At 42.8% G+C, this 27,474-nt stretch overlaps 1 pseudogene; it reads right to left on the bottom strand.

Annotated features, from left to right (window-relative positions):
* Positions 1-27,474, bottom strand: part of LOC124775771 — a 109,574-nt pseudogene that overhangs the window by 20,493 nt on the left and 61,607 nt on the right.

The raw sequence follows: 27,474 nt of genomic DNA, 5'->3' as shown, positions 1-27,474 counted from the left end.
GTCATGCACTCCGTCTCACTTTGCACATCCGTTTAACATCCTCCACAAGTGTCATTTACCATCTCATCTATTTCCGTCTTTCTTCCCTCGCACTGAACATATCTGAACAGCCTACACCACCTGAAACTCGACTCCAATCATTCTATACTTTCTCCTCTAACTTGCAATCCCATTACACTACCGCGCCTCTACTGACACATCCTATCAATCCTATATCTGCCTGTCACATCCTCTCCTTACGCAGTTTCGATAATCTCCCTCTACCAGATCATGATGGAAATGGAAGAGGATGTAGGTGAAGATGAAATGGAAGATAAGATACTGCGTGAAGAGTTTGAAAGAGCACTGAAAGACCTGAGTCGAAACAAGGCCCCGGGAGTAGACAACATTCCATTAGAACTACTGACAGCCTTGGGAGAGCCAGTCCTGACAAAACTCTACCATCTGGTCAGCACGATATATGAGACAGGCGAAATTCCCTCAGACTTCAAGAAAAATATAATAATTCCAATCCCGAAGAAAGCAGGTGTTGACAGATGTGAAAATTACCTAACTATCAGTTTAATAAGTCACAGCTGCAAAGTACTAACGCGAATTCTTTAAAGACGAATGGAAAAACTGATAGAAGCCGACCTCGGGGAAGATCGGTTTGGAAAAAATGGCTCTGAGCACTATGGGACTTAACTTCTGAGGTCATCAGTCCCCTAGAACTTAGAACTACTTAAACCTAACTAACCTAAGGACATCACATACATCCATGCCCGAGGCAGGATTCGAACCTGCGACCGTAGCAGTCGCGCGGTTCCGGACTCAGCGCCTAGAACCGCGAGACCACCGCGGCCGGCGACGACCTAGGGTGCAGGTGGTACTAAGAGATGAAGAGGTTGTCATAGGAGAATAATTCGTAGCTGGCCCCATCAAACCAGTCAGAACTCTGCTCACGGACAAGTTATTAGAGGTAGTATAATTAGCGACTATCATTGCAACTAAATTGGGCAACCATCAGTTCCAGTTAATACCGCTACTCCAACAATGTAGGACCAGAACAGCTGAGTTCGGGAACGATGGCGGGAATTAAGGGACCCGACTAAAAAAACACCAAAGGTAAATAATGGAATCAGAATTTACAAGGTGACTCTATGCATTGCATACAGTATCGTGGATGGACAAAATTAACAAATTGATTTCACAAACTAGGGACGAGTGGCAGCTAGTAAAATGAGGCTCGATCGCCAAAAATAACGAATGGAAACGTCCCAAGAATTGGTTTACGATGCGACATCCGAAGCAGAGAAACATCCCCCCCCCGTCCAGCTTATCGTCTCCGTCTCCTCCACACCCACATCCCAAGTGCTTATAACCCTTGACCCTTGTTCATCTTCTCGTCTCCGCGTCCATGTTTCTGCCCCATATAGTGCCACACTAGAGACAAAACATTTGCCAAGCCTTTTCTTAGACCTTTGTATAATTTACCACATAACAGTCTCCTCTTTCTGTTGAATGCCTCCTTCGCTATGACAGTTCAAGTTTTCAGCTCCTGGTGACATCTCAAGTCTTCAGTTATTGTGTTTCCAAAGTATTTAAATCCATTTAATTGGCTAATGGTAGCTTGCCTAATTTTAATATTTGACAGTCTGCGTCTTGTAATGATGACCATACTCTTTGTGGTTGCTGTGTTTATTTATATCCCACATTCCACCCAAGCTTCATTCAGATCTTGCAGCATGTTATTCACTGTCTGCTCATTTTCTGCCACTAATACCATGTCAACAGCAATTATTATACATTCTATTCTCTTTCCACCAATACATATTACTCTTTTACCATCTAAGCGTTTCGTAATAATCTCTTCAAGTTATGCTTTAAACTTCAGTGGGAAAAGGTAACAAGGTTGTCTAACACCTCGTCCAATGCTGCTTCCTTCTGACATTTCATTTCCAATCCTTGTCCTTACTTTCTGGTGCAAATATAGATTTTGTATCAGTCGTCTCTATTTGCAGTCTACTCCTTTCCTCTCAGAAATATCCATCAGCTTGTTCCGCTAAACACTGTCAAAAGCCTTTTCTAAATCTATAAAAACAGCAAAGATTTCTCTAATTCCTCTACCTTTTTCCATATATCTTTCCCCACTAGTTCTTAACGGACCAATAGCATCGATTGCTCCTTTTCTTCTTCTAAATCCGAACTGCTCCTCTTCAATCCCTCTATCCAGCTTGTCATATAGTCTTCTACTCAACACTATCCGCAACACTTTAGCTGCATGAGAAATTAGACTGATGGTTCTATGCTCTTCACATTTTTTAGTGTTTCTCTTTTTCTCACAACTGTTCCAAGGAAGTCTTCAGGCCATTCCCCTTTCTCATATATCTCATTACAGAGGCAGACTATTCCTTTTCTTGCCTTGTTTCCCAGACTCTTCAACAGTTCTGCTGCCAAATCATCAATTCCGCATGCCTTACTAGTCTTCATCTCCTTCACCGCCTTCTCTACTTCTGCTTCCAAGATGGTGAATCCCTTTACATCTTCCGGCACATATTGCTCCTCTTCAACCTTAATTTCACTTTCTTTTTCATCCTCCTTATACAGACATTCAATGTACTCTTGCCATCTCTTCAAAACCTCCTGTGGTTCTTCTGCTAGAGTACCATCTGCTCTTTCTGCTCTGCAGCCCTCTAATGGCAATCCTAAAGTAATTGTAGACAATTTTATTTCACGCAGACCTAACAGAATATTTTAAAACTAATTCCCTGCCAATAATCTCAACAGTTTACTTCTTTCATGAGAAATGCGAACATAATGTAAGACTGGCAAGCACTCGTTCAGTGTCATACAAGCAATATTTACCCCACACTCGTTCTCCGAATGGGCCGTGTAGAATATTAATATGTCGCTTTTGCCACTGTTTGGCAGTGATACGCAAGGTGTACGATTCGGGTGAGGGGGCGAAGGGAGGGATGAGACTGACCGGGGTTTTGGAGCAGCTGCTCGAGGTACTGCTTGTCGACGCAGAGCGCGCCCAGCAGGCGGCGCGCCGCAGGGTCCCCCGTGCACGCGCTGCCCGACGCCGGCCGGCTGCTGGGGGCGTGGCCGTGCTGCGCCGCGGCGCTGGCGCTCGCGCTGCGACGCCCCGCCGCCGACCCCGAGCTGGGCACCGACGTGGCCGCCGTCTCCTGCTTGCTGTCGTCTGGCGGCGTCTGCGCCAGCGCCGCAGGGGACTCTGTCGGTTCCGGCGTGAGCAGCAGCGTCTTCCCTGCCAGCATAAAAGGTACAAACACGTCAGACGAAGTTTACAACTCCGGTTTTTTCATGTAAGAACGCCTATTCATTCGTCGGCCAAACTTTCTCGTGAGACAAAATACCATCAGACTTAAATCGCTAATAACTGTGAGATCAACAATGAGTAACCAATAGCTGGCCCACCCAGCTAGCCGCGCGGTCTAACGTGCTGGTTCGCGAGCGGGAAATCGTGCCGGCGCCCGGCAGGAATCCGCCCGGCAGATTAGTGTCGAGGTCCGATGCGCCGGCCAGCCTGTGGATGGTTTTCAAGGCTGTTTTCGATCTACCTTGGCTAATACGGGCTGGTTCCCCTTATTCTGCCTCAGTTACACTGTGTCGGCGATTGCTGCACAAAACCGAGTTCCACGTACGCGTACACCATAATTACTCCACCACTCACACATTTTGGGTTACACTCGTGTGGTATGACACGTTCCCGGGGGGTCCACTGGGGGCCTAACCAATAACCCGGATTCGGTATGGGGCGCCGATGGGGCGGGTGGACTGCTGTGGCCTGCTGTGGGGTTGTGAACCACTGAGGGCTAAGACGGGACGAAGCCCCTCCGTCGTTTGTAGGTCACCGGTTTAATACATACATACATACATACAACCGATAGCTGACCCCACAGTAGCTAGATCATGTCTGTATGTTGTTATTTAGCAGTATTTTTTTGGCCTGTGTGGCTGCGTCCAGCTAATTGTTACGAATTGATTTTCTATAAAATTATAAATTGGTGTAGCATGGAAACGCGTGCAGGTAGTTGTATAAAACACTCTCGGACTTCATGCGGAATCACTTCAGGATAAAACCTCGAGCTTTCGACGATTACCTCCGTCGTCTTCGGCAGGAGCAACCGACTGTCAAAACTGCTGCTATGGTGGCCTTGCGTAGCCCATAGACGGCTTCTAATTGGTCAGTAATTAAGTAATGCTGTCGCAGATGGTGTCAACGTCTGCACTAGTGTCGCCACCTCTCCGGCGGTAGCATAAACATTGGGGCGAATATCTCTGGGTCCTCTCTGCATCGACAACTCGCTTCCATGCACCGCTAAGATTATATCCCCTGTCATATTTGAAGATTTTCCAGCACTTTCATACGTCTACAGCCTCTTCAGTTATAGAATCCCAGACTGTAGCAGCTTGGGACAAACCTTTTATTTCGTCAAACAGTATTTTATGTTTGTGAGACTTTGTTCAACAACAGCTGATTTCTCCCATTCTCGATTTTTAATGTGCCGTTGATGTTCTGCACAGTGGTTGGAAAAGGCGCAAACGGACTGACCGATGTAACTGCTTCCTCATTAACAACAGATGTTTGTAAATCCAAGGGAACCTGAGACCAGGACTGTCTTTAACAGGTCGTAGTTTCTACTTTACCTTCATAGGAGGTCGGAAAATAGATCTGATAACTCGTCCTCACAGTAGACTTCCTACTTTGCTGGATACAGCGCCACAGAAGGGAAGGAATGTAGTCAGTGGCAGTCAGCAGCTCATCGCGTGAATGTTCAACATTTTCACATTTCCTATGCTTGCAGCACATTGACTTCATATCACGTGACCCATAGCCATTCTTTTGAAACACATACTTCAGATGTTTAATTTCAGGATCCAAGTGGAAGTCGTCAGAAACAGTTTTTACTCTGTGTACCAGAGTATTTGAAACTGCTCTCTTCCGGAGTGGTTGGTGAAAACACTGAGAGCTAAGATATCAATCGGTGTGCATCATCTTGCGCTACACTGAATGGTCGAGACGTCCATCCAACTTCCGTTGTACCAAAACATCTAAAAATAGCAGCCTTCCCTCTTTCTCTGACTCAACAGTGAACTGCATGTCTGGGCGCATGCTCGTCACATGTTCATGGAAGTGATGAAGAGCTTCTACGCCATGTGACCGGACCATAAACGTGTCATCAAAATAAAGATAAAATGAAGATGGATGAAGGGCAGCCAAATATAATGCATGTTCCTCAAATGGTTCAAATGGCTCTGAGCACTGTGGACTTAACTGCTGAGGTCATCAGTCCCATAGAACTTAGAAGTGCTTAAACCTAACTAACCTAAGGACACCACACACATCCATGCCCGAGAGGATTCGAACCTGCGACCGTAGCGGTCGCGCGGTTCCAGACTGTAGCGCCTAGAACCGCTCGGCCACACCGGCCGGCGTTCTTCAGAATAGTTCATAAAAAAATTGGCCATTGCTAGAGACAGCAGAGAACCCATAACCATTTTGTCCATTATTTCATAAAATTTACAGCCTTACAAGAACAATGGTCGTCATAAAATGTCGGAACAACTTAAGTGTTTCAGGAGAAAAATATTCTGCCAACAGTTTCACACTGCCTTGTACAACAGCGCCGTCGTGAAAGACTGCATTTTCATGCAGTTAGGACATTGATTTGCAGGTCATTACGAAGAACTTATGGAGCACTACTAGCACGTATAGTGAGACAATAAAATTACTCACCAGAACAGAAGTGAACATCGGTATCTAGTCGAAAATTACAAAATAATGAAAGATGACACGTGCCAATCATGGTGTTGGTATCATGTAGGCCGTAGGGCCACATGATTAATAACTAATAGGTTTCCTTACCGTGACTATAACACATGCAGGAAGTTGTGGCGTTTCAACTTTCTGAGTTGATAGAGGATTGGACAGCATAAGTCAGTAATAGCAGCAGACATCAGTGCAGGTAGGAACCATTCCAAGCAGGCAGCAGAGACGTCTCTTGGCTGAGAACAGCTGCAAGCTGACAGCAGTCAGCAGCAGGAGCAGCAGGCAGGGGGCATCCTCAGAGGCAGCTAGTTGTCCCAGAGTTTGAGGCCTGGGGCTCCGAGCAGTATGTTCGGTACAGTCCAAGAGCTGCAGCAGCTGATTTTTCACAAGTCCAACAGATACAACAGCAGATGCATCACAGTGGACAGTTACGCAGCTCACCACAGATCATCCCAGTGTGACAGAAGTGATATAAATACAGTGTACAATAATATGGCTCCTGCTAGTGAAGTAAGCTCTGCAGAAAGTGGGAAAATAAGTTCTATTGATGCTTTGTGTATATTAGGACAGTCTTTTGGTGGTAACAATAGTGACCTCAGGCCTTGTATGATAGATGATGATTTTGAACTCGACCTAGTGAAGCCATAGGAACAGATAATTCTGTTTAAATTCGTAAAAACGAAAATTACAAGGAAAGTGAAGTCTAGATTCCAAGTATAGGAAAGCTCAGGTACTTGGGAAGAAAACGAATGGCCCCTCAAAGACAATTATTCTATCAAGTGAACTATGGACTATTATGCAAGTAAGATTTTCCAAACCAAGCAAAGGCAATGGAAACTGATTCAGACATGGGCAAACATGACAAATGAAATGCAAAAAGACTTCAGGGAAGGATTTGGTAGTGTGTCCAGCAAGGAAAGCTTAAAGCAAGCAATAGAGCTTCTTTACTCCCTAGATAGGGAGTGTTTCATTCAAGGTGTAAGTATTGACAGAGTGCAGACAACTGCGAGAACCTGTGGTGACGAGACAGGGCTAGTGGCGGTGGTAGAACTCGCACTGCGAGAGAGAACATTACTCTCGATGAGAAACAGGGGAATTGTTCTGCAAAAACGATGTGGATATGTAAGACCAACTAGAGATGTAAAATATCTCAGTTGCTTTACATATGGATGGTTGAATTCATAATTGTTGGGCGCTAAAAGCGTGGTGTTTAACGCCATTCCTCAAGATCGTAACACTTCTGTATGTGTAGTTATGATTGTAAAAACGAAAAGCAAAGGCCATGTAGCTACATCCACAGTGAGAAAACATGTCACATACAATCTCCAGCATATCTATTCGTACTTTTGTCATATGTTATAGTGAAGGGCACTCATATGGATAGTTGATCACAAAATGAATAAGAAGAGCCAGTGACCCCAAAAGAGAAAACCTTCGTTCAATTACATTGGGTAGGAGTCCTGACGCCACATAAAATGTCAATAGTTAGTTGCTATTGATAAAATCCTCTTGGGTCATCAACTGAGTGCTAACATCGTCTTAACGCAACGTTTCAATGAGTTTCGACCCATCATACGCAGACGAATCCAACTTTGCCTGAAGATGATGGGTCCGAAACTCTTTGAAACATTGCGACAGAACGATACCACCACTCAGTTGATCATCTGAAAGGGTTTTATCATTGAGATACGCTGAGAAAGCCTGGAGTTACATATTTACTCGCTACTGTTTCGTCATCGCCTGAAACTGAGGCTATGTCCGCTAGAGGAAAGGCTCCGTCGTATCAGCATACAAAACACACAACAATAAAATATGATCCACCATGAATAGGACGCAGCAAACACCGAATTCCGGTGGACATTCAAGCCACAAGAGATAAACATGAATCACTGGGAAGTGTCTGATACGCATTGAGTGTGGACTACTTCGTCCTTTCTCGGAGATCGAAAGTGTTCTATGATCGAATAGTTGGTTAGACTGGCCACATGTTATTGTTAGCCACTTCCAGCCACTGTATCTTCCACGTAGCAACCACGCTCTTTGTTACCCGTGGTATGACAGGCTTTGGGGGAACGTTAAGTTGAACTGAGGTATTTTACTGGCAGGCTGCTTTCACTGCTCTATCAGCTTCCTCATTCTCCTCGATTCCCATTTGTCCACGGATCGATTCTTCTTTATTCTCCCTGTGCGGGTGGTGGGTATTGTCCTGGACCATCTAAAGTGTCGTATCTACAGGAAACATTTGCTGAATAAATGAATTTTATCCATAGTGGATGCTGTTGAACTCCGTGACTGTTCCTTTACAGTGTATAGAAAAATTTCCGCTACCAGTCACAGTAAAAGGTTTTTTATCTGGCACACGCCCATCTTCAGGTGTTTATACATTCATGTACATGTTCGTATGCTGGAGATCACTGTATAAATACAAAAAAATTTTTTGCCGGTGACTAAACAGATACAAGTGGGACAATTGTAAGTGGTCTAAACTACTGCATGCCGAAGTTTGGCCATGTCAGGTATAAACTGTAGCACCGTAGTACCCAGTCATGATCTACATTACTTGGGCTGAAGAGAAACAGTAGGTCCCACTGTGCGGACGAAGTCGATGGGCCGCGAGAGATGCACCGGTGCACAGTGGGACCTGCTGTTTCTCTTCAGCCCAAGTAATGTAGATTATGACTGGGTACTACGGACCTACAGTTTTGTACTTGACATGGCCAAACTTTGGCATGCACTAGTTTAGCGTCACTCGCTTCTGAAGAAGGCCAAATTATTTTGGCTGGAACCTGGGTAAAGTTTGGTTTCTATTTGCAACTCAGTCTGACGTGTTACATGTTCAGAACTCTTTAAAGTTAGGACTGGGAAGATTAGCGAAATTTATTGAGTCATATGTTAAGGAAACACACTGAATGGAAGAGACTCGCGTTGGTTGTACCAATTTGTAAAGAAGTGTTTTAACTGTCAGATGTATTTGGGGAAATAGAAAACTAATGTGAACAGATGAGAAATGCTTTTATTAGCGCGCAGAAGGCATAATGTAGCCATACATTATAAACCTTACGGAAACTGCAGAGATTTTCAGTTTAATGGGAAATCATTTAAAAGACGCAAAGTTTCCTGTCCCTCCATCTGAGTCATCAAGATATCTCCTGTTAAAGTTAGCTGATGTAGATGTATTCATAATTGAAAGTCTATTAGGTTGTGTAATGATATTAACTTACTAGATGAAAGTTTCCTTCGCTAAAAGGGACTCCTCAATCAAAAGGAAAGAATTATTGCTAACAGATTTACATCTTCATCTACATGAATACTCAGCAAATCACATTTAAGTGCCTGGCAGAGGGTTCATCGAACCATCTTCATAATTCTCTATTATTCCATTCTCGTATAGCGTGCGGAAAGAACGAACACTTGTATCTTTCCGTACGAGCTCTGATTCCCATATTTCATCGTGGTGATCGTTTCTCCCTATGTAGGTCGCTGTCAACAAAGTATTTTCGCATTCGGAGGAGGAAGTTGGTGATTGGAATTTCGTGAGAAGATTCCGTCACGACGAAAAACGCTTTTCTTTTAATGATGTCCAGCCCAAATCCTGTATCATTTCTGTGACACTCTCTCCCATATTTCGCGATAATACAAAAAGTGCTGCTCTTCTTTGAACTTTTTCGATGTACTCTGTCAGTCCTATCTGGTAAGGATCCCACACCACGCAGCATTCCATTCCATTACAAGATGAATAAAAAAGAGAGACTATGCAAAACTGTTGGCAGAACAATTAAATTGTAAGAATAAAATAAGAACAAACGGCCATGAAAAGAAACGTTCGCACGAGTCTCAAGTTTTGATCAGAAAGACTGTGCAGCTTCAGTCAGTATGTGAAATTCCAAATGATAGTGTAAAAATTAGTTACTTTAAATCAGAGTATTTTGACACAAATAGTAATGAGCTGTTATATGTAGATCCTAAACATAAGAATCTGGTAGTACTATGCAGAAAGCAGGTTCCAAACAATGTGTCTTGGAAAGGAACTGGAGAAGTAAGTTTCCAATTTAAATGTAAAAGGGTAGGAAACGAGAATGTTCAAAGAGAGAGAGAGAATTATGCGTAACAGTACTACCAACAAAAGGTATAACACCGCAAATAAATCTGTAATTTCACTATCACATAATAAATGAAGACGAATATTTCCTTGTTGGATTTAGAATTACCTGTAGACCATGCGGTTACCCAACTTGAAGACGAATGTTGTTGGGGAAAAGGTTTAATCTAGAAATAATGTTTGTTGAAGGACAGGAGGAGCTGAGACACTGCTGATCCATAACACATTTTTCTATAATGACGTCTCTAAATGCAACACTTACTGTATTGGTTATATTAACAAGCTGTTGCAGACAATATAAATTTTGCAAGAACTGCTTTAAAATATACAGAATTATCTTTATAATATTCATTGCTGTGGGAAAACCTGTGTTCGAATTAGTGCAGTTACCCAGTGTCCAGAATATAAGCTATCATCACGATCACTTAACATAAACAGAGAGGAAATACTATTTCATGAAAGAGGTCGTAAAGACCGTACAAAGATGTATCGTCTAGATGTGGACATTAAGTTCGATATTCCAAAGTGAGTACTATACAGCCAATGAACTCTGAGAGTAATAACTGGTAGCGTTCAATCGTATTTCTGTCCCACACACAGCTAAGCAAAGCATGTGGAGGCATAATGCATTAGGAGCATCCTTAAAATGGGTAATGTTAAATTCCAGTGTAACCTCTTGTAATGCTGTAAAGCCAATGAACTCTCCTTCAGAAAAACTTTGTAATGTGAATGCAGTGAAACCAATGTATTCTCTTTGAGAAAAATATTGTAATCGTGAGAGCATAATCCAAAAGAATGAGTTACCTTTCAGAAAAGTATGTCTGAACGTAATTGTTGTAATTAACTTAACTGTGTACAAGACAATATAAGAGCCCAAGACTTGATGCCACTCAGAAAATTTAAGGCCAATTTTACCAAATGGGTGGTGTTATGTCAATTGTTAAAAAAACTGTCCTGTGAGTAACAGTGAAGTTAACTAGAAAATTATATTGAGAGTAAAGACACAGCTGGGGCGCACCAAAAAACAGATGCAGCTTTGATGAAGAACCATGTGATTGAAATCAGAGGGCAGGGACGAAGAAGCTCTGTGATATGAGTTACGAGGCTTAATTAAGCAAGGGCTGTCTGACAGAACTGTCTGACAGAATTGATGAGGTGTATCCTTAGATGATAATGGAGTAGACAAGGAAGTTGTAACGTAAGGAAAGGACTACAACTGAATTGCTATACGAACATCAAAAAAAGTTTAGCATCACCTCGGTTCCGAGAGTTCAGGAACCTGTACAAAAAATTGGAATATAGATCAACATAAAAATCATTTCCACATTTTTTATTGCTCATGAAAACCACACATTGCATGTTGTAGCACCATACAGCGAGACCTTCAGAGGTGGTGGTCCAGATTGCTGTACACAACTGTACCTGTAATACCCAGTAGCACGTTCTCTTGCGTTGATGCATGCCTGTATTCGTCGTGGCATAGTATCCACAAGTTCATCGAGGAACTGTTGCGCCAGATTGTCCCACTCCTCAACGGTGATTCGGCGTGGATCCCTCAGAGTGGTCGGTGGGTCAAGTCAACCTATCCCAGTCATGTCCGATAGGGTCATGTCTGGAGAACATGCTGGTCGCTCTAGCCGAGCGATGTCTTTATCCTGATGGAAGGCATTCACAAGATGTGCACGATGAGGGCGCGAACTGCCGTCCATGAAGACGAAAGCCATGCCAATATACTGCCGATATGGAAGCACTATCGGTCGGAGGATGGCATTCACGCATCGTACAGCCGTTACGGCGCCTTCCATGAGCACCAGCGGCGTACGTCGGCCCCACATAATGCCACCCCAAAATAGCAGGGAACCTCCACATTGCTGCACTCGCTAGACAGTGTATCTAAGGCGTTCAGTCTAACGGGGTTGCCTCCTAACACGGTTCCGACGATAGTCTGGTCGAAGGCATATGCGACACTCATCGGTGAAGAGAACGTGATGGCAATCCTGAACGGTCCATTCGCCATGTTGTCGGGCCCATCTGTACAGAGCTGTATGGTGTCATGGTTGCAAAGATGGACCTCGCCATGGACGCCGGGAGTGAAGTTGCGCATCATGCAGCCTATTGTGCACAGTTTGAGTCGTAACATGACGTCCTGTGGCTGCACGAAAAGCATTATTCAACATGGTGACGTTGCTGTAAGGGTTCCTCCGAGCCATAATCCGTAGGTAGCGGTAATCTACTGCAGTAGTAGCCCTTGGGCAGCCTGAGCGAGGCATGTCCTGTCTCTCTGTATCTCCTCCATGTCAGAACAACATAGCTTTGGATCACTCCGAGAAGCCTGGGCACTTCCCTTGTTTATAGTCCTTCCTGGCACAAAGTAACAACGCGGACGCAGTCGAACCGCGGTATTGATCGTCTAGGCATAGTTGAACCACAGACAACACGAACCGTGTACCTCCTTCCTGGTGGTATGACTGGAACTGATCGGCTGTCGGATCCCCTCCGTCTAATAGGCGCTGCTGATGCATGGTTGTTTACATCTTTGGGCGGGTTTAGTGACATCTCTGAACAGTCAGAGGGACTGTGTCTGTGATACAATATCCACAGTAAACTTCTATCTTCAGGAATTCTGGGAACCGGGATGATGCAAAACTATTTTTGATGTGTGTATATCGCCATCATGGTTTATGTTGGCATGTCATATTGAACAAACGAGTCCGCACTAGTACTTTGATACAGTAATGTAGTATCTCATACTGAAGCAAATATGCTGCTTGACCGATGGCTTAGACTTTTGACGCTATCTGCTGACTGAAGAGACGAGTGAAAAGCTACAGTGAAGGAAAAAAACAAGATAGTGGAAGGTATATATAATTATTAGTAATGTTATGAACTAGCTGAGTACTCAGTGTTCCCCAAATATGTATTTATTTTAAATCTATCAGTCCATCTCCTCCAACCCCAACTCTGTGCCCATCTCCTCCCTCCCGCTCTCTCTGTCCAACTGCTCCTCCTTCTTCTCTCTCTTTGTCCATCTCTTCCTCACCCTCTCTCTGTCTATATCCTCTTTCCTCTCTATGTTCATCCCCTCCCCCCCTCTCCTCTCCCTGTCAATCCTCTTGTCTTTCTCTGTCCACATTCTCCTTCCCTTCTCTTTGAGTCGTACAAACACATGATTTTGTCGGTACATTCAGCGCCATATGTTGAAACTGTCTACTAAATGTGTTGCGAATAAAGTTAGTAGCAAAGAAGTAATAAATTTAAACATCATGACTTCATGCCTGATCAGATAGTTTTACTGCATGAACAGAGAAAATGTAGTTACTGATTAACTTTTCTGTTTTCGTCATAAGCGAGAAAATTTTCGTAAAGGGTTGAAATCATGTGTAAATTTTGTTCCAAGTCACTAAGTGCTATCGTTCTCAAATAGTGAATGAATAAAATATCGTTATTCGCGCGTCGTGGCCTACACTTCTTTTTCGACCCCATCCTCACCCCTTTGATAGGTAGGTGGTTCTTACTTCCACAGTGATTCTTTCCAGACGGTAAGCGATATGTTAATGTCAGTGTAGCAGTTTCGGAGGAACCACAAGCGGACATACGAACATATTTTTTATAATATTATGAGTATCTCTTTTCCTTCATCCGATTATGCTGAAATAAAGCCTACACGTTGCCCTAAGCCACGTTGAAGTTACCAGTGAAAACCTCATGCGTATCCGACTATTGGTTCTGGAGATTAATGTGTTCAATGACAGACAGACACGACGACCTTACAGCTTTAATATTCATATAGATTAATCGTTATGCCAGGTGACTATATAGGTATTTTCAAGTTTCATGTGGAAGAGCTGATGAATAACATTGACACAGCTTCTCATAAGAACACAGACATAGCTTAAATTTGGATATCTTAAAGATTTTTGTATGGGGTAAGACAGGGTTACCCAAACATGGGATAGCTTTGAGGATATTTGAGACAGATTCGGTGACTGCAGCAAATCGTGAACACAATTCAACAAGTTTAAGATAATAAAAAAAATTACACCGAATAAGTAGACCTTTTCGGCTAACAAATTGCTTGTGCCCATTCTATAATAATAAACCCCATCAGCAAGGACATTTATATTTACACTTTCCCAATGCCTGCAGGTGCTTCGGGTATTGTACAAGTGCGCTTATGTAGTATGCATTCACGGCAGAAGTGCACGTTACTTATCTTGTCCAGAAAATGAGTTTGTTTCACTGAAAGCAAGGGACTGCAAATGAAAATTGTTATAAAAATACAATTCCGCAAAGTGATATTTTGCAGACTCGTAACAAAAGTTCTATTTCTTTTATTTCTACGTAGGTGAAACAAAAACGCTTCTCTTGTTCTTTATTTTGATTAGCTTTGTTTTCTGAGAACATTTTAGATCATACGAGAAATTTCTCAAAGGTCCTGGAAAATTCTGAAATATTCCACAACATCCTAGAATATTCCTGAATTTTGTCGGATATTCGGCATTCCATTCCCTGTTGCTTCACCGTCTTGCTGCAAGACAAACATTCTTGCGAATCCCACTCTCGAGTCGATATATTTGAACCCAGCCCTTGCAGATGATACGAATTCTGAAATTAACTGCAGTAGACAAACAATAAAAAAGGAAACTGTAAACAGCTATTTCAGAATTATTAACTGGTTTTCTGGAAGCGATCTCTCTTTTTATTAAAAAAATGTTTCGTGCTTAACAGTGGAGCTACACCACTGGTAAATTTAGCACGAACAACTTTTTCACTATCAATCAGTAAACATAGTTATCTCATTTTTATTGAATACTGCCCTAAAGAAACATATTCTGGTTTAGTCCAGCGGTAACAGAGTTAAGTTTCAACTATACAATAGCGTGGAGCAAGAATATGCTACCAATAACCCTACTGATGATTCTTTAAGCAGTTGATATTCTCAACTAAAGCATCACTGTCAGTATAATCTCTCGGAAAAATTGTAGTAAATAACCTACAATACAAAGAGTAGTTAATTTAGCGGAAAAATGATTTTATTATTTTTCAATGAAATTCAGTTTAGAATGGCGTGACAACTCAGCCAGAATAATCATTGACCACTTACTTTACGGTGTAAAATTCGTGATCAACAGCATAGCTAGTTTCGAGAGCTATGGACAGAACGTTTTATGGGAGCGTCCATGTGAGCCAAGAAAGGCCTATGACTATGTTGTACGATGTAGCCTGTACGGTACCAATGAATTATATAGTACTGCTTCTGGTTAAACTCATTGTTGTTTACTGTCAGGTAAAAACATACGCAACTGGTCACCATGCAGTCACATTAAAATAAGAATTAAGATAAACACCATGCCTCAGTGTAAGTAGTTCTGATACACGTCAAACGTGTTGTGCGGGGGACCCAGACTCACCGCCGATGGTGTTCTGGATGGCCTGCTGCGCCTTCTGGACGCCCAGACGGAAGCCGTCGAGCTCTGGCCGCAGACGCAGCCCGCGGTGGTGGTACATCAGGCTGTGCTCGAAGTCGCCCAGCTGGTACAGCGCCTCCGCCTTCTGGAAGATGGCCGAGCACCGCACGATCTCGCTCTTCTTCACTACGGGCACACCACACCACATGGCAAAGATGGGATGGGAGATGTACTCTGAGAGATACATCACATGCTTTGGTCAACCCTCACAGGCGGGACTCGGTTATTATCACAATAGGAAAGTAGCGTCAAAATCATTCTGCAGCGTACATCGAGAAGTAGTCTATCCCCAACCCAACAGAAAGAGAACGATGAAATTTACACAGTGTATGCCATATACGTTGCAATGAAAATTGGAGCACATACTCAGAAAAATTGCAGGGTTATGATGAAATGATTAATAATAAAACCACTCAAGAAAACTGCTTACGGCATATGAACTTTTGTTGGAGGAAGACCAAACACTATTCTCAGAGGCTCGATCAAATGCCTCCAGCGATACAGTTCATTTTGTAATAAGTTTAAAATACAATAAGCGGAAACCTTGAGGCGAAAGATAAGTAAAGTAAATCTGGACAAAATAAAATTATTTTAATAGGTTATTTTCAAAATTGAGGGTTGTAAATAGCCCATTCAGATGTGTGTGCATCAAACTCAATGGATATATGAAGAAAATGTTGCATATCGACACATATCATAAAGCAATTAATTTATTAGTATGTAACTACATCGAAGAAGCAATGATGGAAATAAAAGAAAGCTACAGGAGCGGAATTAAAATTAAAGGTGAAAGGATATCAATGATACGATTCATCTTCATCTACATGGCTACTCTGCAGATTAGGTGCCTGGAAGAGGGTTCATCGAAACTTCTTCACAATAGTTCTCTATTATTCCAATCTCGTACAGCGCTCAGAAAAAATGAACACCTGTATCTCTCCGTGGGAGCTCTCATTTCCCTTATTTTATTATGTTGACAGGTTCTTCCTGTGTAGGTCAGTGTCAACAAAATATTTTTGCATTCGGAGGAGAAAATTGGTCATCATAGTTTCGTGAGAAGATTCCGTCGCAACGAAAAACGCCTTCCTTTTAATGATGTCCAGCCAAAGTCCTGTATCATTTCTGCGACACTCTCTCCCATATTTCGCGATAATACAAAACGTGCTGCCATTCTTTGAACTTTTTCAATGTACCCATTCAGTCCTATCTGGTAAGGATCCCACACCTCGCATCAGTATTCTAAAAGAGGACGGACAAGCGTAGTGTAGGCAGTCTCTTTAGTAGATTTGTTACATTTTCTAACTGACCTACCAATAAAAGGCAGTCTTTGGTTAGCCTTCTCCGCAACATTTTCTGTGTGTTCCTATCAGATTACGTTGTTCGTAATCGTAATTTCTAGGTATTTAGTTGAACTTACGGCCTCTAGATTTGACTGATTTTCTTTTAGCACTCACGTGTATGACCTCAAACTTTTCGTTATTTAGTCAATTGTCAATTTTTGCACCATACAGATATATTTTCTAAAACTGTTTTGCAATCTGTTGCGATCTTATGAAGACTTTACTAGTCGATAAAAGACAGCATCATCTGCAGACAACCTAAGACGACCGCTCAGATTGTCTGCTCTATCGTTCAGGAGCAGCAGGGGCCTATAGCGCTACTTTGGGGAACGCCAGAAATCACTTCTGTTCTGCCCGATGACTTTCCGTCAGTTACTACGAATTGTGACCTCTCCGACAGGAAATCACAAATCCAGTCACTTAGCTGAGACCATATTCCTACAAGCACGCTATTTCACTACAAGTGCCAAAAACCTTCTGGAAAACTAGAAACACGGAATCAGTTTGAAATCCCTTGTGAATAGCACTCAACACCTCGTGTGAGTAAAGAGTTAGTTGTTAGACTGTATACCTGACTGGTATACAGTCTGGACCGGAAGACTTGCTTTTGTTTAGTGATTTAAGTTCCTTCGCTATTCCGAGGATATCTACTTCTACATTACTCATGTTGGCAGCTGTTCTTGATTCGAATTCTGGAATATTTGCTTCGTCTTCAGTCCGCCCCAATAGCTGAACGGTCAGCGCGTTGGAATGCCGCGCAAGGGGGCCAAGGTTCGATTTCCGGCTGGGGCGGAAGATTATCTCCGCTCAGGGACTGTGTGTTGTGCTGTCATCATCATCATTTCATCCCAATTGTCGGCGTGCAAGTCGCCCAATGTGGCGTCGCACTCAATAAGACTTGCACTTGGCGGCCGAACTTCCCGACTGGGAACTCCCAGCCATTGATGCCATACGCTCATTTCCATTTCCACTTCGACTTCAGTGAAGTAGCTTCGGAAAGCTGCGTTTAGTAACTCTGCTTTGGCAGCACTGTCGTCTATTTTATTTCCACTGCTATTGCGAAGAGAAGGCATTGATTGTGTATTTCCGCTAGCATAATTCACGTATGACCAGTATCTGTTTGGATTTTCTGCCAGGCTTCGACACAAAGTTTCGTTGTGGAAACTGTTATAAGTATCTCGCATTGAAGTCGACGCTAAATTTCGAGCTTCTGTAAGAGATCGCCAATCTGGGAGATTTTGCATCCGTTTAAATTTGGCGTGTTTTTTTTTTCGTTGTTTCTGTGACAGTATTCTGACCCGTTTTGTGTACCAAGAAGGATCAGCTCCGTCGTCTGTTAATTTATTTGGTATAAATCTCTCAATTGCTGCCGATACTACGACTTTGAATTCAAGCCACATTTGGTCTACACTTACATTGTTAATTTGGAAGGATTGGAGGTTGTCTCTTAGGAACGTGTGAAGTGAATTTGTATCTGATTTTTTGAATAGGTATGGTTTTCGTTTATTTAAGAGGGTTTGGGGATTGTAATATTCCACCTCGCTACGACAACACTCTGACGCTGAAGACAGTGTTATCCTTAGTGAAAGTGAAGACGAATTACATGGTATGCTGAATGGAATGAACAGTCTAATGAGTACAGAACATGGATTGAGAATAAATCGAAGAAAGACGAAAGTAATGAGAAGTAGCAGAAATGAGAACAGTGGGAAACTAAACATCGTAACTGGTATATCACGAGATAGATGAAGTTATGGAATTCCGCTACCTAGGCAGCAAAATAATTAATGACGGAATGAGCAAGGAGGACATCAAAATATGTCTAGCACTGGCAAGATGATTATTCCTGACCAAGAGAAGTCTCCCAGTATGAAACATAAGCCTTAATTTAGGAAGAAATTTCTGAGAATGTACGCTTGGAGCACAGCATTGTATGGTAGTGAAACATGGACTGTGGGAAAATTGGAACAGAAGAGAATCGAAGCATTTTAGATGTGTTACTACAGCCAAATGTTGAAAATTAGGTGGACTGATAAAGTAAGGAATCGGAGAGGAAAGGAATATGTGGAAAACGCTGACAAGGAGACAGGATGATACGACAACTGTTAATACATGAGGGGAGAACACACGCACTGCAATATAGTAGATGAAGAAAGCTAATGAAAGTAAGAAATGATGCGTTTATAAGTTTCACCAGAATGAAAAATGCTTCCATCGTACCACAAAAAGAGGAATATGTCCTTGGGCAGAGTAAAGGATATAAAAGAAGAGCATTAGCTTTCCGACTTACCTGGCATCTTCAAAGACATTTAATTCGAAACGTGTTGACTTATTCTCGCTTTTTTACTTGTTAGTATTGGTACTCAGGTAATGTAATGCAATGCACCTTATCAAATAAAGTAACGTGACACACGATGTCATGTCGTATAGAGTGACATAATGCTATCATGTCATCCAAAATGGCATTTTTCATGTCGTGCAATACGACACAAAGTATCACTAAAGTTTCGGATGCAGCCATAGCCACTGTAGGATACTTTCTGTCACAGATGGACCCGTTCTGCGTCACTTCCTATTGTAGATGTATCCCAGTTTCTAGAAGTACATACATTTGTGTGTATTTTTTCTGAGACCAGTCGCCATACGTGTAACAGGCGGTGGGTTTGGGGGAAAATTGGTCACCTTGGGGAAAAAATCAAACCCCACCCAATCCAGAAAATCAAGAAATTCTTTTAGCGTCCCCTCCCCCTCCCCCCCTCCCCCCCCCCCACCCCCCACACACACACAGAAAAAAGTCCGCCGCGAGAAATTTCATCCCCCCGCAAAACTTTTTAAGATGTTACGTGGCCGGACGGAGTGGCCGACCGGTTCTAGGCGCTACAAGCGCAGGTTCGAATCCTGCCTCGGGCATGGATGTGTGTGATGTCCTTAGGTTAGTTAGGTTTAAGTAGTTCTAAGTTCTAGGGGACTGATGGCCTCAGCAGTTAAGTGCTCAGAGCCATTTGAACCATTTGATGTTACGTGTGTGTTATTCACCACGTGATATTATACAGTAAATTGTTTATTAGGCCTGGAGAATCTTCTGAATTTTGAGCCCAGTATCAGAAATTTTAGCCTATAAATTGCAAGATGTAAAAATCATTATTTTTTCAAACCCATAGATGAGGCTAATGCTTATTACAAAGTGTATTCGTAAAACTGTTTTGAGCCTATTTTTCTTAAATTGACAAAGGAGTAAAATATTTTCGTTTCGACCATTTTGATTTTTTCAAAGAAACTGAAGTACAGTTATCTTTTCAACGCTATACATATATGTAAAGTATATAACAGTTATAAAAATTCGGTATTTATAACACCTGACAAATATTTAGCGTAAAATAGAATTACTAAGACATTAAACAATGTGTGGCTCAATCTGAAGGAAAAGTATTGTTTATTTTCTATTTACATATACATCGCACATCCCCGTCTCCTGCGTCCGCGTGGGCTGATTGTCGGCTGCTGGTATAGCTGGCTACGCGGAATATAAAAGGCTTGTTTCTGGCCGCCAGGCGACACGCTGTCAACAAATGTGAAGGGAGCATTTTTCATTCTGGTTCCAAACTTCTACGCCTCCACAATTCTCACATTATATCGCCGTAGCTTGGCAACCGTTGTACATTTTTGTTGAGAAGGGCGAAGACTGATCTGGTTGAGGTTCCTTTATTGACTTTCGGACCATATTAGTTATATCGTGGCAACGGATAAGGATTTCACAAAACAACAGGACGAACACTGATTACATGTGTTCGTCTGCCTTCTTCCAAAATTTAAACCGATTCGCAAAAACATTGAAGTGGTGCGCACGTACTTGTACGCCACACAGTCAGCTACCGGTGAGTGTTTAAAAAAAAAACGCAGAAATGAAGCTTCAGTTGCGCCAAGTGCTTTAGGATATGGATGACTGTGCACTGACCTTCACGTCCTCGTACCTACTGTTCTTTGCATTCGACTTCACCTGCCTTGTGCCAGTCGCAGCTGCAACCGTTTCCGCCAGTAGCTAGTGGTGAGACTGCTTAGAGACGACCCGAGCATACGAACCCTCAGCGTAGGTGGGCGGCCGTGGCGTGTTCTCCGGGTCGACGGGCTGGACTCGTAGCGCCGCCTCGGCGTCCTGCAGCGCCAGCTGCGGCTGCCCCAGCAGCAGGTAGCACTTGCTGCGCGCCACCAGGGCGCCCTTGTCCTCCGGCCGCAGCTCCAGCGCCTGCAACCCAGGGACAGCTGACAGGCGCTGCCTTCTCGTTCGTCGGCCTTTTCAGTATCACTGGCGGCTACAAATGTAACAGGGAACGCGTGGTTAGAGAATAACAATATGTTGCACTAAAATGAAGTACTGAAGTATGCGATACCACTGACGTCTCAATGCAAGATATCTCCTACATGAACTTTAAGGGAAAACTACAGTTCACAAGATTTTGGCGTCTCACGCAATTACTGAAGACTGCAGAAACTGCTATCGACTGTAGTTAGCGACTGATGCGGGGTGCTAGGATGTCACCTTGGAATAAGGACGTTTTATACCTCCACTGGTGACAAAAAGCACTCCGTCGTCAGGCCACTCTCTGACCGCCGTGTCATCCTCGGTGGAGGATGCTGATAGGAGGGGCGTGGGGTCAGTCGTAAGATGGTATTCTTGACCGAAGCCGCTACTATTCGGTCGAGTAGCTCCTGAATTGGCATCGCGAGGCTGAGTGCACCCCAAAAAATGGCAACAGCGCATGGCAGCCCGGATTGTCACCCATCCAAGTGCCGACCACGCCCGACAGCGCTTAACTTCGGTGATCTCACGGGAACCGGTGTATCCACTGCGCAAGGCCGTTGCTCTCCACTGGTGACAGCATACTTGATTCAATAATTTCGTATCGTAACTTGCGTGTTTTGAAAGTAGACCATTTCAAAGCCATGTCACATTGTAGCTTTATAAAAACAAGTCATTCTTTGTTTATTTTTTACAGTTAAACATCACATGATGATGAATCGGCAGTTAATGCCTTCATCAGCTCCAAGTTGCTGCACAAAGGCTGTAATTTCGCTTATTCATCGTGCTGTAGTGGTAATGTACGTTTACTTACCAGGTTTAAAACTAGCTAGCTCATCTCTCTCTCTCTCTCTCTCTCTCTCTCTCTCTCTCTCTCTTTCTCTCTCTCTCTCTCTCTCGGGTGAGAGTTGTTATTGACAATAATTTAGCGTGAAACACTTAAATTCGAATAAATATTCAAAACACGTTGGTTATCTGATAAAGCAAACTTCCACTCATAAGCATAGAAAAGAGTGATACACTTGTAATGGAATTAAAAAGTAATTTAGTCTCAGCCACCTACAAATCACAAAAGACAATTTACAGGCTAGTTATTTTAGGACGCTTCTTTCCCAAAAAATCAATTAAAATACATCTCTTACATCAAAATTACGATTTTCGTCATTTTATTACAGCCAAATTTACCAGTACCTACGCGGTTTCGAGAGATCCTCAATGTGTTGGCGTTTTGAAAAAGCATTTTTTCATTGGAAATTAGATAAATAAGCTACTTGTTTATTTTGTTTGCTAGAATGGCTACCCCTTCTTAGTAATTACAGACCACACCCGAAACTGGTTTCAGAGTTTCTAAAAATAAGTTCATTTTTTATATACACCTTAAGGAACACTGTTGAATACATACGGTATTGGCATACAACTTTTTCAGTCAGATTCGGAGTTAATTCTTGCCAACACATTAATCTTTACCTTATCCGCAGCCCATTGCACATGAATGTAGAACGTTACACATTTATAAACGACGTGACTTCGAGGTTAACATACCCTGGAGCAAAGAAAATATGTAGCTTCCAGTTCTCTCTACTTCAGATGAGTGTTATTGTCTTTAACGCCTTGCGTGTTTTGAGCCTAACGGTCACGAAAGTCCACAGACGGGGCCTTTGGTCTTCGATTTAGCGTGTGACGTCAAAATGACGTCATGTTTGCACGAAGCCTTGTGAACTGCAGGTTACCAGAACTTGAAGAGTGCAAGTTCCCCTCCCTTGTCCCTGGCCATATTATATCGTCGACATCACCCTTTTCTGTTACAGTCAGTCAGCGACGGCATTACCGAAAGAGCATCAGTTCTGTTACAGGGGTAAAAATATTTAATTTTTGGCAGGGAAAGAAGTTGCGCACCCTATTAAGTCAGTTCACCTTGTCCAACGTCTTTCCAGATTTTACATTTTATTCCTCCAGAAAATGTAAATTTCGTATGACATTCTTGGCCGGAGAACCACGCAGTGCATTCAGAGACCTAGGCGGAAAGACTGTTCTATCTCCGTGCACTTGGGCTCAATTTCTTCCAGATATGTTAGAGTTGTGTCATATGTGTGGAGCTTAAGAAGGAAGAAATGAAGACCAGTGTATAAAGTCCCGTGGAGAATGACGTCATTAGACACGGAGTAGAAGCTCAGAGTAGGAAAGGATGAGGAAGGAAATCGGCCGTGCCCTTCCAAAGCAATCATCCCGACGTTTGCCTTGCCTTAATCGATTTAGAAAATTCACGGAAAACCTAAACCTGGATGGTCGTACGGTGATTTGAGTCGTCTTCCTGATGTATACGAGTTGGAGAAGTATAAGGGAATGTAAAGAGTGTGTGTGTAGTGTATTGTTATCTTGGTGTTGTATGATGATGGTGATCACGATGATGATGATGAAAGAAGTGAGAGGCTGTAACCTGGTTTCGGCACATAACCCACTCCTCTCGAAAGGCACCAAGAAGACCTCGAGCTCAACGTCCCCTTCCGATGCACAGATCATTATCAACGTCACGTCACATCTCTTCACGAGGCACTGAGGAAAGATTTGGAATTTATCCAGGACACTGGGCAAGAATGATTATCAGAAACTTAACACCACCACCTCTCCTTTCCTTTCCCACCAAATACTGGGAGGCGAAAACTTCATCCATGACAATGATGGGTTAGTGACCTCAGCTACGGAGGCCGATGCCTACGGTGTTATTCTCGAAGGACTGTAAGGTACTTACATATCACTGCCATGAATTTCACTTGACTCGGAATGTTTTTAGACACTAAATTCATTAGATGTTGTATGGTTGGGAGGTTGGGAGCAAGAGGGTGCCAAATCTGCTGAACGAGAAGAAGTCCCCTCCTTTTCCCTGAAGGTAGAGTCGCCTCATTGAGAGCTCCGTTGTCCTGCTGAAATAAGTTTTGTTTTTCCTGGAATCTGGGTCTTCTGTCATGTGTTTTTTCGACCAGTTTCCCCAGAAGATTGACATAGTTTTCTTCAGTTATTCTTTTTTCTTTGCAAAGTAATCAGTAACAAGAATTAGCGACTTTTCTGACAGATGAAACAACTATAGCTGTCTTTATGCTGAATCATTGGCATCCACCTACTGTTGAATCATTAAGAGAAATACCGGCGTGATTGAAAACATCGTCTCATTTCTACATGAACCTGAATAATCCTTATAATCTTCATCATCTTTCGATAAATATGTGTTGATAATAAACAATTATAGAAATGCAAAAATATGGTGTGGTATGGTATTGCAGAAAATCCATTTGAGCATATACAGTGTGGGGCAAATGAAAGTAGCCAGGAGATTTTGAGACCATTTGTGGCAGCATTAACGGAGAAGGAAAAGACCTACAGTTAGTTCAAACAGGATGGAGCCAGCCGAACCTTGGAGCACATTTACACAATTTTCACGCCTGACAGAGTTGATGGCAGAGGTGAGTCAGGTTGGCGAGCCCTCAAGTCTGAGGGGTTTCGCAGCAACCCTCACAGTCTTCAAGAACTGCAGCAGAACATTTTAGATGATATTGTAGCAATTCCAGCATTCTGGCTTCGGTCCGCCTTCAGTAACTTGCTGACCATGGCTCAGAAGCGCCAAGAGATGAATGAGGGTCACTTTCATCATCTGATATAGTCAGGCTAGTATTGTATTTCCTTTTCTCTGCAGTGTTTCCTTGTACCCTGAAACTCTGTTCTCCGGGTCACTTTTATCTGCCCCACTCTGTACAAGACGACTGCTTTGAAGCGATATATCAATGAAATTTTATTTACTTCATCGCGAAACGCATACCTGTATAAGATCACCTCTGTGCTGGGAAGATATTTTTTCCATATCTTAAGATGGAAAGGAGAAATGAATTGTGTTGCATCATCACTTTTAGTCTCACTTGCCGTGATCTGCAAAAACCCCTCTATCGGTTAATTAGAATCAAGCCGTGTGCTCATTGTTCGACTAAGACTCAATCTGCCTTCGTTACCTATCTTGTAACGCGAATCATCATTCCAAAAGATTTATGGTGTTAACAAAAACAGAACAGCTTGAGAACTGTGAGGGTGGAGGTTCCTCCGGGATTTCGGGCTATTGCGGAGCTATAGGTGGGTTGGCAGGAATTACTGATTCTGTGATCGAATCCTAAAGGTGGAAGAGTCAAAATGACAAACAGATTGACAGCCGGTACAGCAATGAGGATGTGGCAGTGAGGTAGTAGAAGCACTAGAGGAGTGAATACCTTGAACACGTGTTGAGAATATGAATTCGTTGCACAATGCTCATAGAACTTTCAGGAACGAATGCAACAGGAATGAATATTTCCTGGAAAGCAGAACTCTACGTTTTTATTGATGGAGACGTATCACTAAAAGTTAAATAAGCATCCGCCGTTAGAGAAGGTAATATGTTAGGACAATTACTATTCTTCGTATACAGACAGAATCAAGTACGAGTACTTACGAGCCTATAGTTGAGTTGTGGTTCAAATGGTTCAAATGGCTCTGAGCACTATGGGACTTAACATCTATGGTCATCAGTCCCCTAGAACTTAGAACTACTTAAACCTAACTAACCTAAGGACATCACACAACACCCAGCCATCACGAGGCAGAGAAAATCCCTGACCCCGCCGGGAATCGAACCCGGAAACCCGGGCGTGGGAAACGAGAACGCTACCGCACGACCACGAGATGCGGGCTGTTGAGTTGTGTCAAAGCTATTATTGCGTAACGCTTGTATTGAGACAGGAAATCGTCACATTGTATAACAGCTACGAGCTTAAGCTGCTACCACAAAATGTAAATCATTTATGTCAATATAAAACTAAATATTTATTTTAGATCATTGGTTCTAAATCTCAATGCTTAAGTTAATATCACCTATATTATATAAGTCCACCAAGAACACAGAAGCATATGATACAAGAGATTTGATTCTATAACTGATAACGGCGCTGATTTCAGCAGCCACTGTACGAACAGTAAGAGTGCTAATGCATTTTAACTGACTCTGTTGCTGTCGGTCACCCGTCCGGTCATCACAATTGGCAGCACATTTCCTCTTAACGCGGTATTTTGTCAGCAGATGGCACAGATACGATGGGTTGTGAGATGCCAGCCAGCATGTGCTTTTTTTGGATGAGTGCAGATTTCTGACAGACTCTTCCACTTCACTTTCTATAATAACACGTACGTAGAAGGGTCTATACTGACAGGTGTGAGAAAGTGATATTTCAAGCCACCAGCATACTATGTTTATTAAAATAAATTTTAATATCTGGTTTATTACAATCACGAATCCCAGTTACTCTAAAATCAATAATAATAGATTTTTTCGCAAAATTACGATAAAGTGGTAAGTGAAGGGGTAAGGTGAATTTATTATACAGATCCAATTTTTGGAAGACCTACGGTAGGCGAAGATTCATTTACAAAATCCTAAGTTAATGTAATAAACCCTTGAAGTGAGTCCCATAAAATGAGTCGATCAGTTTCTGAGTGGTGTTCGTCAGCCTAGGACTCTTACAAAGAACAAGTGGGGTTGAGGTAAGACTCAAATAACAGCAGTGTGATTGACCACCAGTTCGTTTCATCAGTGCGAGTGCCTAAAAAACATGCGCGACAAACTGCCGTAGCACACGCCACGAGAAATTTTTTATTGGGAAGAGCCAATCTCCCAAAATCCTGAGTGTCCGAACTCCAGTGTTACTCAAACAATATAATACATATTCCATTACACATCCCGCCTAATGACAACAACGTTAAACTGGATTAGTGTTCTCGCACAACATCCGCGAGTGGAGAAGTAGGGGACAAAATAATTCTGGTACGCTGGATACCTTACACTATATATAATGTAGCACATTGCTGAGCACAGATATACATTGATGAGCCGAAACCTAAAGATAACAACCCATTGCGGGATTTACTGTCGCTTGGCGGTGTTGCGGGGACGTGACGCGGCAAGGAAAGTGTATAATCAGAGCAGAGACGAATGAGCAATCAATCTAGCGTTGATATTTGTCCTCAATGGAAAAACATACTGACGTAAGTGACTTTAAGAAATGGCAGATTGCTACCGCCCGGAGACTGGGTACGATCACGTCGGACTCGGCGAAGCTGGACCGCTATTCGCGTGCTACTTTCATAAGCGTCTACAGAATGTGGCTGGAGGACATTGAAACCACTAATAGACGAAGTGTCGAACGTCCGCAGCTCAGCACAAAATGTAAGGCTGGAGACGTGACCGCCCTGTAAAGCGGGATAGATGGCCATCTGTGGCAGATCTGTCGTCAATGTACAACAATGGTGCAGACTCAAGTGTTTCAGAGCACACAATTCAGCGAACATCAGTAATCAGGGGTCTCCGCAGCAGACAACCTCCACGTGATGCCATGATGACGAAACGGAAATAAGTGTTTGGCATCATTGGCCGGCTGCCTTGGTGCAGGTCTTATTACATTCGGCGCCGCATTGGGCGATCT

Source organism: Schistocerca piceifrons, chromosome 2 (assembly GCF_021461385.2).
Source record: "Schistocerca piceifrons isolate TAMUIC-IGC-003096 chromosome 2, iqSchPice1.1, whole genome shotgun sequence".
Lineage (NCBI taxonomy): Eukaryota > Metazoa > Arthropoda > Insecta > Orthoptera > Acrididae > Schistocerca > Schistocerca piceifrons.
This window is presented reverse-complemented; position numbering and strand designations above follow the sequence as displayed.